This window comes from Petaurus breviceps, unplaced genomic scaffold (genome assembly GCF_028583685.1).
Source record: "Petaurus breviceps papuanus isolate PSGF00001 unplaced genomic scaffold, PetGlider_PUasm1.0 38, whole genome shotgun sequence".
In the NCBI taxonomy this organism is placed as follows: domain Eukaryota; kingdom Metazoa; phylum Chordata; class Mammalia; order Diprotodontia; family Petauridae; genus Petaurus; species Petaurus breviceps.
Window position 1 is genome coordinate 1,407,227 of NW_027186304.1, and position 13,446 is coordinate 1,420,672.

Consider the following 13,446-nt stretch of genomic DNA (forward strand, 5'->3'; position numbering starts at 1 on the left):
TATCTATCTATCTATCTATCTATCTATCTATCTATCTATCTATCTATCTATCTATCTATCTCTTTGGGGCCAGATTTGAATAAATTTAAACTTTTAGAACTCAGCTCCTAAAATATGTGTAGTACATTGTTTACACTTAAATACTTGAAAATTTATCTATTCTCTCTTCCATATACAGATATTCAACAGTTAAAAAATTCAGAATACAGAAATATGAACACAAAATAGGGATGCTGTATTTTCATTATTCTTTATCACTTCATTTAATTTTCACAACTAGTCTGTGAGGTAAATTTGGATTGCACTATCATTATTTCCATTTAAAATGAGTAACATGAGTTACAAAAGAATCGAGTGACTTGCCTAAAAGACACATAGGAAGTCAGTAGTAGAACTGGCACCACAATTTAAATCTGCCAACTCCTAGACCAATGCTCTTTACAATATGACAAGCCGCATTTTTCCTATGATCCATCATTCACAAAGCTTTCAGAATAATCTTCTTAATTCCAAGGATTTCCCATGTCACCCTTTTGCTCAAAAAACCCTCCCTGTTATAATAGAAGATAAAACATGAACTTTGACATCTGACATTTAAGGTCCTACTCCATATGGTTCTAACCATCCTTTCTAGCTGTATTTTGCATTGCTCTTCTGCATCTACTCCATTTTCTGGATAAATTGAGTTACCCGTTGTTTCCATTTATGATTCTCTACCCTCCTGCTTCCATGCATTCATCAAGGCTATTGCTTTTATCAGAAATGTTCTTCCTTCACATATTATTTCCCTTTGAAATCCTTGCCTTCTAATGAAGTTTTATTCAGGAGTTACTTCTTTCATCAATTCTTTTTCTGATTTTATTAAGAGATTTTTAAAATATATATAAAATAAGAAGCTTACCCTAGCACTAGAAAATCTTGAAGGTATATTCTAGATATAAAATATGAATCATGTAAATTTTCTTATTTCCTCGTGACAGTTTTATGGAACCCTCTCTTGACTTTTTCATATTCAATGTTGCATCATGCATAGCTGTGCATTGTCATAATCTTCCTATTAGATTGTAAACTCCTCTGAGTCAAAGACTCCATATTCAGATCTATTATAGCACTGAGTCCAATGCCTTTTACGTGTATCAATGTAATCAGTGTTTGTTGAATTGAATGTGTTATGACTTATAAATGGAAATATTCACTATAAATTTCCTTTAAAAAAGCTCTTCAAGTGTATTTTTAAATTAGTTGATTAAAAAATCTGTTCACTTTTTTAGGAGCATATTTGTCATGTAAAACTGGGCAAACTTTTACAATAATGAATCCTCATCACACTTCTTAATCATTTCATTGTTCCTTTTAAAGGCAAGAATACATCTAATTGGAAAGGGGACAAAGTCATTCTCCAAATAGTCAAATGGTAACATGATGTAAATATTTTTTAAAAATTCACTTATAATATAAAATCATGTCAAAGCCCTAGTGACTTTCCAATTTTTCTTTTAAAATTGTAAATAAATGTATATAATACCCTGATGTACTTAAATGTTTGTTTTAGCCTATGTTCAAATATTTGTTAGATGAATAAATAAATTATAAGGTGGAGGTCTTAATCAATACTTGAAAATCTAAGCTTTGGTATATGACAATTTCCTGCCATAGGAAGTGAAAGTAGGGCATTTTGAGGGTTTCTTTCCTAATTGAAAAGTGACTCAAAGTCTCTAAACACATTATTAAACTTCAAAATGTTTCTGGACAAAAGTCAACTTAGTTGGGCATCTTAGGAATACTATACTTACAACCACTAGCAGTAATTACCATCTCCTTAAACAGGGTGAAGAATAAGCAAGGAATATTTTAACACAATTACAAAATATTTCATAATTCCAAAATAATATTCAAAAGCCATCATGCATGAATGTAAAGTGCATACATGAGTAGCCAGGGTCTTAAACCCATTCCTCAATAATGGCCTAGATCACATATTAGCAGTGAAAAAATAAATCCTATCTGAAATAACAAAATAGTTAGCATTCAGCATACCTAACAGAATCTGGGCAGTGCTATGCTCTACAATTTCAGTTTGACATTTAGGAGGTGAGGGGGTGGGAACATAGGTTGTAAATGAGTGTTTATATTTTTATTTGGGCTGCTCTGTGAGACAGTAGCAACAATTGAAGTTCTCCATTTTCCCTATCAGGCACATTAAACCTCTCTTTTTTTCTCTCTGAAAGATTGTGTGTAGTTCCTCAGGGGAGACATGCTGCTGATTAAACTTTGGCAATCTATCCACATGTGTCTGTAAGCATTCCTGACATGAATTCCCTCTCTGGACCCACTTCATTTTCCCCTAGGTGTTTAGTAGTTGGGTTAGCTTCAGTGCCAAAGATGGCATTGAAAAATTGAGGAAGGGAAAAAGGTAGATTTATCAACCTTGCTTCATTTTAGTTTTCAGAAACATCTTTGGGAAGCAGCAAAGCAGCCCTGTCCTCCCCAGATGGCTCATACTTTATCTCTTCCTCCATGCTTGAGGTCCTGGTAATAGAATCCTTGGACTTCTTTCTTTGAACCATCCACTAATGATTTAAATTTTTATTTCTCTATATTGAGAGGAAGCATGACTTGAGGAATGAAGAATAATCCTAGAATTCAGAAAAAAACTGGGTTTGAGTCCTAATTTACATACTGGCTATTCAACCCTATGTAAGGTGTTTAATCATTTGAACTTCCCAATGTTCCACTCTGCCCCCATAAATCTTTACACTACAGGTTGCAGACTGGATGCCAATCTACATTAGCAAAGTGAGTGTCCTCACTTTCAGTTCCCTATGCCAATCTAGTCAATGAACATTCATTTATTAAATGCATGAAATGTTAGGTGTTGGTGGAAAAATATAAATAAAATAATTCCTATTGTTAACAAAATTAAATTTTAATTGGGGAGAAAATGTACAAAATAGTTAAATACAGTATGTACTAATGAAATGCCTGGTCCAAGAAAACATTCTAAAAATCTTTCTTCTCTTTCTAACACTGAATAGTCCCACTTAGACAGTGGTGTAGATAAAAGTGGACAATGAATATTGCTATGAGACACATCTTGATAGACTGATATGATAGAATTGATCTGGGGCTCAGAAGGAGTTATGTGTCCTACAAACATAATATAAATTGAATGTACTTGACAGAATGCATGAGTTTTTTGTGGCCTGCCGCCTAATGATCTGCTCGTTTTGGCCATTTGTGATTTCTAGGAAAATCTGATGCAGTTAAATTGAGAGCCCTTTCTTTCTTAGCAACCCAAAGGAGTTTGTTGTTGTTGTTAAATATGAAGGATGCTATTAAATAACGGATACATTCAACAAAGTTGTATGCATGCATACAGAATTTCAAAAGGCCTATGCATTGTAAGTTTTCACATGTGGCATGAATTAGGATGCTTCCCTCATCTTAAATACTCAGAAACTGAAATAGGCTTGTGATCAAATCAATGTGTATGGATATTAATGATCCCCAATGATGATCACAATCAATCCATGTCTACTCATCCTGCTAGACTCTTTTCATGTATTCCCAATGTTCTCTAGAGAATAGTATGCTGATGTCAACCATATCTTTTTATCTTAAAGTACCGTTCTTACTAATTTTTCCTTGGGATCTCCAGGTCTGAATAAGTCTAATAAAAGGATTTCAGCCTGAGTGTACTCAAATGGAGATGAGTCCCCCCCCTCCCACCCAGAAGAGCACATAATCAATGTTCTGTCTCCTGATTGGTCATAGTAAAAATCTGATTTCTCTTGTAAATCAGAAGACTTTCATATTATGAACTTTGTATGATAATTATTCTGTTCTGTCCATTTTGGCACTTCCTACAAGGGCTTTAGCTTGCTTTCTGAGAGAAAGCATGTCCTCCAGCTTTATGGTTAAGGGACTTCATGTAGGGGACTGATGACAGGTTGAGAGGACAGGAGAGAGAAGATTCAGGAAGCAAAATAGGTAAGAGAATGAAGTAGCAATGGAATTCAGGAGTACAGAAAAAAAAATCAGAGATAAGAATTAAGGCAGTAGGGGCAGCTAGGTGGCACAGTGAATAGAGCACCTGCCCTGGTGTCAGGAGGTCCTGACTTCAAATCTGCCCTCAGACACTTAACACAAAAACTGGCTGTGTGACCTTGGGCAAATCACTTAACCCCAATTGCCTTCCAAAAAGCAAAAAATAAAAAAAAAATAATTAAGGCAGCTTGGTAGAGAAGGTTCATAGCCATAGCAGCTTATGGAAATTTGTTGTAGCTGTGACCAGGAATATATTTGGGCATCATCTGAGTTCACTGAGCTAGCCCTTCCTTGCTGGTCTGTCTAATTTCCAACTGATATATTAACATGACCTTACCCCAATATTCTCCTATATTAGGGGTAACTGTGAAGAAGTTGTGTGTATGTGTGTGTGTGTGTGGGGGGGCGTTATGAAGAATGATAATGGTCCATGATGGCTTTAAAGGCTCTTGTGTAAAAGAGGGAACAATACTTATCCATTCTGTCATCACAGAGAAGAACAGGGAGCAATGGATGCTGATTGTGATGAAGCAATGATGTGAAGTATGTGTGTAGGGGGTGGAAACTTATTAATAATTAGAGCTGCAATGGGCTGCCTTGGAAAATAGTATTGGAGGTTGGTCTTCAAGGAAGGAAAAGCTTAATGATCACTTACTGGATATGTTGTACTGGATATTCTTTTCAGGTATGGATTGAATTAGGTAGTCACTATCCCTTTCAATTCTCACCCCATCTTCTGATTCTTAGCATTTTCACTGACTCTCCCCCATGCCTGGAATATAGAATTCTCTCCATCTTCTTAGCTTCCCTGAATTCCTTCAAGTCAATCAACCAAAAAGTATTTATTTAATGTCTATGATATGCCAGGCATTGTACTAAGTGGTGGAGACACACACACAAAAGGCAAAGAATTGTCCTTGCCCTCTAGGAGGTCAGAATATAATGGAGGAGAAAATCCACACACATGCATACACATATTCATACACACAAAAAACATGCTGTATACAGGATAAATAGGAAATAATTAGCAGAAGAAAGGCAGTGGAATTAAGTATCCTAGAAAAAAATCCCATGTTTTCCAATAAGCATTTCCTCTTCTCCACTTAATGTTTCCCTCTGTCGATTGTCTCCATTTTATCCTATATTTATCTTGATTGCATGCATTTTTCATATGCTCTCTGCCATTAAGCAGTGAGTTCCTGGAGAGTAGTGGTTGTCTTACCTCTTTTATTTTTATTTCCAGTGTTTAACACACTGCTTGGCACATAGTAGATCCGTATAAAATGCATATTGATTTAGTGACTCTCAGATTATGTCAGTCAATATTAGGGCTATTAATAAATATATTATTCTGAATTTGAAAAATATAAGATTATACAAATTTGTTGCTGACTTTTGTGTCTAATATTTTTTATGCTGGTGTACATGTTTAACACAAATGATTTTGCTTAAGAAGGTGATTTTGAAAAAAAAATTCTATTCTCAAATTAATTTAATTCTCTATGGCCACCTCACCCAAGACTTTCCAAATCTACACAGATATTTTTGTGTTTATGGTGAGTTGTGAGATAGAAATCAATGAGTTTGGCTCACTTCATTTATCTTCTACTTTCATTTTCAGTTGTCACCATCCAAAAGTAAAAGATTTTTCCTATGCACATTTCAGGATGGGAACCATCATCAGATTTATCCTGGCAACCTAATCTTCAAAGTTATTAGTCACTGGCCATTCAGCAACAATGTGTCTTTGGGGGGAATATTATAGGCAAGATTAAAAAAAATAAAGGATTCTCCTTTTAATCATTATACTCCAGAGAATCAGAAATCCCCTTTTTATAGTTTGGGAAAGATTATTGATAATCAAAATTTTTGGTCCTATGCTGTGGATTACCTCCAAATGGTTGCTGGTAGACATTCTAGTCATTTAATTGTACCTTTGGGAAAAATATATAAAGGTGGTATAACTTTGCAAGGAAGTGGTAAAGATATTTTTCAGTAATAATTTCTGAAACCCCCTACTAAATCCATAAAAGAGATAGAGAGAAAAAAAAACTGATGGAACAAATCCTGTAAATATTTAGATGTAAAGTCAAAATTAGAGGGGACATAAAATTTTATGTCCTTCCCTGCCCCAAAGGCCATGAAAAATAGAAATATTTTAAAGTACTCCTTAATACAAGAAATAAGCAATATGTTTTCATAACTATTTAATGAATATAGTAAACACCTAAAATACTCAATTGATTTTACATACTTCATATATTGAGCTTTTCAAGTGTAAACATTTGTGGGCATAAGAATTAGGATAATTATTCTATGGTCAGTGTTTTGGAGTACTCTATGGTGTTGTCATATGTATGGTTATTGAGCACAGACTCAGAAGTAAATGTCATGGGAAGAAGTTACTGCAACAGGTAACAACAACAGTAAACCATTTAAAAAGCTTGTACACATTCAAAATTAGTATTTAAGTCCCCTCTCGTCTTTCAAACAAAATAATTGGAATTGCCTTTTGATTCCCCTTAGATTAGAAACTCCATGAGGGCAGGATCTATCTTTTGTCTTTAGATTTCCAATTATTAGCCCAGTGCTTGCTACATAGCAGATGTTTAATAAATGTTTTATTTTTTGATTGATGGAATTGTCCTTACTACTGCCACACAAAATAGGCTGCACAATCACTTGAGAATTGGAGTTGGAAGGAGCTATACAAATCTTCTTGTTCAATCACCTCATTTTACAGCTGAAGAAACAGGTGCAGAAGGGTAAAGTGACTTAGGATGACACTGAACACTTTGATGACTTTTGGAGGATTTCAGGGTGAACTATGGTCATTTCCAACTATTTGAAAGGTTATTACATGGAAAAGGAATTTAATTTATTCTTCTTACCCCATAGTACAGAATCAGTGAATTGCACATTCTGGTCACACCTGTAATTTCATTAGTGTAGGGATTTACCATTGTGCAAACTTCTACAAACATACATAGTTAAATCATCTGCAACTTCTACTTATAAAGTTGTAAGGGGGCACTAAACAGTGCAAGGGTTACACAGTGAAAATATTTAACTTGAACATAGTAAGCACTTTCTGTTTGTTGAATTCAATTAGATATATAGATAGAAGGCTAACTAGAATAGACTTCCATGAAAGTCAGCATGTTTGTCCTCACTTATATCTCTTATATGTATTATCCCAAATATAATGTGAACTCTTTGAGAGCAGAGACATTCATTTTTTTCCCCATTTTTAGAACCAGTATTTAGCACAGTGCCTAAGACACAGTAAACACTTAATAAATGTCTTTACCCCATAATTTGTTTATTTGCTTTAGATTTTTGAGTAAAGCTAAGATAAACAACCTCTTATTATTACATTGCAGACATAACTTTTGGTAAGTTATAGGTTACACTCGATGTTCTCGGTAGTACCCTATATTTTTAAGATGTTTCCATGCTCCCAAGAGATTCCACATCATTTCTAATCAACTTCACCTCTCATCAGGATCAGTCTCATGTAATTCATTATTCTCATAACACATTCTACTTTTCTATTGAAATTCTACTTATTCTCAATAAATTCCTATCCATTCTTACTTTTCACCCAACCTTCCTTTGAAATTCTTACTTTGATCAGAACTTTTCTCTCCAGAGGACATAATATCTTTTCCCATTAAAGATTATTCCTTTTTCCTCTCTGCATTACACAAAAGATCATAAAAAGGGGTGGGCATAATCCTTCCTTCTCACTGCCAGGTCCAGAGTATTCATTTACTGCCATCCCTCAATGATGTTTTTTAGTTGCTTTTAATCTGTATATATCACCCTTTCTTCATTTTTGTTAAATTAGCATACCAACATCTAGAACAGTTTCAGTGTTCTTAGGGACTTTTCTATCTGGCTAATATTCTTCTTCCTCATCGTATCCCTTCCCACTTAACTCAGAGTTTTCAATATTTCTGTTAATGACTACTGGTTAGCATGATATCTTGAACCTCCTTGAATGCAATGACATTCTTATTAAAATAATTTCCACCACGTGTCAGCATGATCACACTTTCACCTTCCATTCCTTTGAGGTTGTAGCATCAATGAGGTCTAGAAGCTTGAAAAATCATTGTCCAAAAAAAAAAGTCATTATTTTTCTACTTTTTAATTCAGACTAAATTGGTTATATGGCCTTAGGATTTCCTTATTTCTATCCTGTTCTTCCATATACTTTATTCTTGCTTCACTCAGATTCAGACTTAGAGTAGACTCTATGGTTTACCTCTATAAGATTGTGTTCTATTTCCCTGGAAAACCCCCATCATGTGATCTTTTAATACATATGAATATGCATATATACATATGCATGTACACACATACATGAATATGCATACGCATACATGCACATATATACATAATACATATATGTATATCTCTATTTATGTTCTAGCTTAGAACTGATTTAGAAAATGGAGGTGAATTTTCCCCAACTGATTTATGTTACATAACTTTTTTACACCAGATAATCCCGATTTACCCCATCTATAGGCAATGATCTCATATAGCAATCTGGATTATAATCCTCTACTGGCCTCATTGCATATTGTTGTTGTTCATCTTTTTTTTTTAATTAAATTTTATGTTTATTTTTAGTTTACATCATTCATTTCCACAAGATTTGAATTACAAATTTTCTCCCCATCTTTCCCCTACCCACCACCCCAAAACAATGATCTCACTGAATATCACGTGGCCCAGTCTGTTCTCTCTTATATCTTCCTCCATGCCACCTACAACTTTCCAGTAGGGCGAGATGGATCTCTATGCCCCGGTGCCTGTATTTATTATTTCCCAGTTGCATGTTAATAAAATCATATATATGTATATATGTATGTATTTAAAATATTTTATTGTAAAACTTTGAACTCCAGATTCTTTCCCTTCCTCCCTCCTCACCCACCCTTACTGGGAAAATAAGCAATTCAATATAGTTTGAACATGCATAGCAATTCAAAACATTTCCATAGGGATATATTGTGAAAGACTGACTATATTTTCCTCCATCCTATACCAACCCCCCATTTGTTCTGTTCTCTACTTTGAACCTGTCCATTTTCAAAAGTGTGTGCTTCCTAGCACAGCGAGTAAGAGCACCGGCTCCAGTGTTGAGAAGACCTGGAGATCGAATCCCTGGCTCAGACACTTAGCACCCACCCAGAAACACCTGGCCGTGTAACTTTGAGCAAGTTACTTAACCCCAATTGCTTAGGGGCGGCCAGGTGGCTCAGCGAGTAAGAGCACCGGCTCCAGTGTCAGGATGACCTGGATCAGGTCCGGGCTCAGATACTCAGCACCATGCCCAGAGATAATAGCTGGCCATGTAACCTTGAGCAAGTTACTTAACCCCAATTGCTTTAAAAAAAGTGTGTGCTTCCAACTTTCCTTCTCCCCAACCTCCCCTACCCTCCATCATCCACCTTCTCTTTCCCTTCTCCCCTACTCTCCTGTAGGGGAAGATACCCTATTTAGTGTGTATGTCATTCCCTCCCTAAGCCAAGTTCAATGATAGTAAGGTTGACTTATTTCCTTTTGCCTTCTGTTCTTCCCCTCCATTGTAACAGTTTTCTTTGCCTCTTCTGTATGAGATAGTTTACCCCATTCTGTCTCTCCCCATCTCCTCTCATTATATTCCTCTATCACCTCTCAATTTCACCTTTTAAGAATCATCCCTTCCCATCAAATTCATCCTGTGCCCTCTATCTATGTATACCTATACACATATGTATTCATATGCCCATATACCATCCTATAGAGACATATATATGTATGTATATATACAAACATATATGTATGTATACATACATTTATATGCCCTTCAACTATTCTCATACTGAGAAAAGTTTCATAAGTTACAATTATTGTTTTTTTCCATGTAGGAATGCAAATAGTTCAACTTTGATAAGTTCTTTATTATTTCTTTCTCCTGTTTACCTTCTCATGCTTCTCTTGCTTCTTGTATCTGGATGTCAGATTTTCTATTCAACTTTGGTTTTTTTTTTTTATCATTAATGCCTGAACGTCCTCTATTCCATTAAATGACCATATTTCCCCCTGAAACATGATATTCAGTTTTGCTGGGTAGGTGATTCTTGGTTTTAATCCCAGCTCCTTTGACCTCTGGAATATCACATTACAAGCCCTTCTATCCCTTACTGTAGAATCTGTGAGATCCTGTGTTATCCTGATTATGTTTCCACAATATTAAAATTGTTTCCTCCTGGCTGCTTGTAATAATTTCTCCTTGATCTGGGAACTCTGGAACCTGGCAATAATATTCCTAGGAGTTTTCTTTTGGGGATCTTTTTAGGAGATGATTGGTGGATTCTTTCAACCTCTATTTTGCCCTCTTGTTCTAAAACATCAGGGCAATTTTTCTTGAGAATTTCTTGAAGGATGATTTCTAGGTTCTTTTTTTGATCTTGGCTTTCAGGTAGTCCAATAATTTTTAAATTGTCTCTCCTGGATCTATTTTTCAGGTCAGTGGTTTTTCCAATAAGATTTTCACATTGCCTTCTATTTTTTTTTCATTTGTTTTGATCTATTTAAGAGTATCTTGATTTCTCATAAAGTCACTAGCTTCCATTTGCTTCAATCTAATTCTGAAAGGTTTATTCTCCTCAGTGAACTTTTGAGATTCTTTTTCCATCTGGCAAATTTGACTCTTTAAGGCATTCTTCTCCCCATTGGCTTTTTGAGCCTCTTTTGCCATTTGAGTTAGTCTATTTTTTAAAGGTGTTATTTTCTTCAGTTTTGTTGTTGACTCTCTCTTCATGATTTTCTTGCATGGTTCTCATTTCTCTTCCTAATTTTTCCTCCACTTCTCTTATTTGGTTTTCAAAATCCTTCTTAAGCTCCTCTATGGCCTGTAATCAGTTCATATTTTTCTTGGAAACTTTTGGTGCTGGAGTTCTGACTTCGTTGTTTTGCTCCTGCTCCATTCCTTGATCCTTTTTGTCCCCAAAAAAGGAATCCAAAGTCAGACTGCTGTGCTTGCTCTGCTTCCCCCACTTGCCTTTGTTACTACTCAACCACTTGACTCTTGAACTTTTTGCCACAGTAGAACTCTGCTTTCAGAGAGGAGAGCTTTTTCCCAAATCGCTGGGGTTTTCTCAGCTGCCGGAGATATTAGCTAGGTGGTCTCTCAGTAGTCTCCACTGGCTCTGGCACACTGATCATACACCCCAGGACTTTCTCCCAGGACAGGGATCCAGATACAAGCAGGTTAAAGCAAGAGCAATTATTTTCAAAATGGTCTCTTGGTCCCCCTACAATCTGCTGCAGTCCAGGAGCTCTGACGCAGCCAGGCAGCAGGGGTCACTCCACCTCGGCTGCTTCTTGCCCTAGGGGCAGATGTCAGACCACACTCCCTGACTCCCTGTTCTCAAAGTCCTTTGACTTCTCACTTTGTCTTTGACATTTATGGGTTGACAATTCTGGCAACCACCACAGCTGCTGGTGATCCACTCTACTAAAGTCCCTCCAGTCCGGGATGTTCAATATGCCCTGAGGCTAAAACCTTGGCTCACACAGGACTGGGCTCAGCTCCCAGAGCATTGTGATGGCCCCTTCCTGCTGGCCTGCTGGGCTGTCTTCAGAGGGAGGTTAGTTTCTCTCTGTCGCTTTGTGGGTTCTGTAGCCCTAAAATTTGTTTAGAGTCATTTTTTACATGTATTGGCAGAGGTAGGAGCAGGAGCCCTGCAGAAGTCCTGCTTCTACTCTGCCATCTTGGCTCCACCCTGTTTCCTTTATTTTCTAAAAGAACAATGACATCATGTTTTTGGAGTCAGAGTACAGCATGATCCGTTGTTGCTCTGCTATAGCCCAGGTACAAACAATACTTTGAATATGTTAGAACATTTGGAATGGAGATGGCTCTGGATTGTTCAGCACACAGTTCCTTTATGGATTACAATTATGACTCAGTCATGGATTATAGCACCTTCTTTGTTGCAGACATGCCATGCTTGTTGGTCCTGTACCAGCATTTCCCATGTCTCATTATCAATACTAAAGTTCTTCAGAGTTTCCTTAAAAGATTATTTCTGCTAAAAATCAAATGTTTGTGTATTAAGTACTTCAATAGAATTCATATTTGCTCAGGAGTTAGAGAACCTGGGTTCAAATCCCATCTTAAAAATTATGAATAGGTGGTACAGTGAATTGAGCATTGGTCCTGGAATCAGGAGGACCTCCTGAGTTCAAATCCAGCCTCATCTACTTAACACTTACTAGCCATGTGACCATGGTCAAGTTACTTAATCCCAATTGCCCCTTCAAAAAAAAGCAAGAACAAAATCTATGTGACCTTAGGAAAGTTAATTAACCTCCTTGGAGTATCACTTAACTTATATTTCAAATGGAGATATTGAATTTAAGATCTCTTGAGTCACTTGCACCATTTCTCAATTCTAAGCACCTACTTCCTGAAAGACATCTTACTAGGTGTTGCACTAAGTCAAAAAGAAGTCCCTGCCCCCAAATTAAGCAGTTAGGTAATGAGCATATATAAAGTATTTATTATGTGTCAGTCTCTGTACTAAGTAGTGAGGATATGAAGGAAGTTAAAAAACAACAACACAATTACCATACTAGATAAGATCACTCATGAGTGAGACAACATTAAAACAACTATGAACATATGATTATGTACATTAACAATGTACATTAACAAGGTAGGTTGCTATCCTTTGTTCTAGAAGAGGACCAAATAACATCACTATGCCAGAGTCAAGTTTCAATGTGTCTGACTGGCTGATCAGACCAATACAAGCTTGGAATGCTCTGCTGCAGGTTGGACACATATAGTCCCCATAAACATGTGGGGTGGATACTCTTAATTTGCACATCCTGCATTTCCTTTGGGCTGTTTCAATTCTGCTTCGCTCATAGAGCACAGCACCTTCTCTTTTGTGGGCACGTCCTGTTGAGCAGTTATGTGCTATGTCACACAATCAATTCCAAAGTTCTTGAGAGGCCTTGAGAGTGTCCTTCTATGATTTCTTCTGACCACCATGTAAATGCTTGTCCTGTGTGAGTTCTCCATAAATCAGCCTTTTTGGGAAGTGTATGTTTTGCATTCAAACAATGTGACCAGCCCATCAGAATTGCACTCCCTGAAGCAGAGTTGAATGCTTGGCATTTAGTTCCAGTAAGGACTTCAGTGTCTGGTACTTTATCCTGCCCCTTGATCTTCAGAATCTTCCTCTCTAAGGCAATCCAAATAGAAGCAATTCCATTTCCTGGCATGGCACTGGTAGTCAGTGCCATGGCTCTGTATACCTTCAGTTAACATAACATAACATAACATAACATAACATAACATAACATAACATAACATAACATAACATAACA